This window comes from Prosopis cineraria, unplaced genomic scaffold, assembly GCF_029017545.1.
Source record: "Prosopis cineraria cultivar Desert tree isolate PC_DT_omini unplaced genomic scaffold, ASM2901754v1 PC660, whole genome shotgun sequence".
Classification (NCBI taxonomy): domain Eukaryota; kingdom Viridiplantae; phylum Streptophyta; class Magnoliopsida; order Fabales; family Fabaceae; genus Prosopis; species Prosopis cineraria.
The window spans coordinates 43,826-44,725 of NW_026555985.1; the positions used below are offsets into that span (position 1 = coordinate 43,826).

Consider the following 900-nt stretch of genomic DNA (forward strand, 5'->3'; position numbering starts at 1 on the left):
AAATTAATAAAATCATAAAAAAATAAAGGAATTAATACATGATGACTTTGTCATGAACTTGTCTGAACACTTTTTTTGAATCACAATCCCAGAGTTCAGACCAGGACAGACTAAAAGTTCTAAAAAAAAATAATTAACAATGGAAAAATTAGGGATAAAACTATGTGATGATTGTGTTTAGCTGCTGCAGGAAAAAATCGCTATTTAGCAGGGCGGGCATGGAAGCATGAAACAATGACCAGTCCTTTGGGGACATACAATAAAATTAGAATGATAAAGGGAAGATAGCATGACCTATGTGAAAGGATGACATACATAAATCAAGAAACAATTGTGAAAGGATGACATGCATAAATCAAGAAACAATGACAAACTGAAGCACCTACTTTCCCAAACATTAAAATGCTGAATGATGCAGCTCAACAGCACACCTGATAGAGGGGAATATGGGCACAAGTAACCAGCAATTACGGTGCTTTCTACACTAACGTTGCTTAGGTGATATGACATTTTAAAGAAAGAAAGAAAGAACTATGATGCTAAGCCCTATATTGGAATCTTGTATCGAAGACAATGTCTTTCTGCTTAACAATAGTACAATACTCTATTTTACCATGGCTTTTTTTTTTTTTTTTCTTTTCGCTTAGCTAATCTCAAGATTGCCTAAAGCATGTTTATTCAGGAGAATACCTGTCCATATGCAAACATACAACTATTTATCCCGAGAGGCAGTTCTCCACCATCGGTAGACCAGCCATTCTGAAAAGAATTTCCTACAAAATCACAAATTTGAGAGAGAAATAAATAATTTAATACAAATAAATTTCTTTACCGAATTGTTTTTGAGATGTTATCATACCTGATCTATTGTTTTCAATAAACTAAATCATAAACCATTCA

The 900-nt window shown here is 33.2% G+C and overlaps 1 pseudogene; it reads left to right on the forward strand.

Annotated features, from left to right (window-relative positions):
* Positions 1-241: 241 nt before the first annotated feature.
* LOC129297947 (U6 spliceosomal RNA) lies at positions 242-335 on the forward strand (annotated as a pseudogene).
* Positions 336-900: the final 565 nt, after the last annotated feature.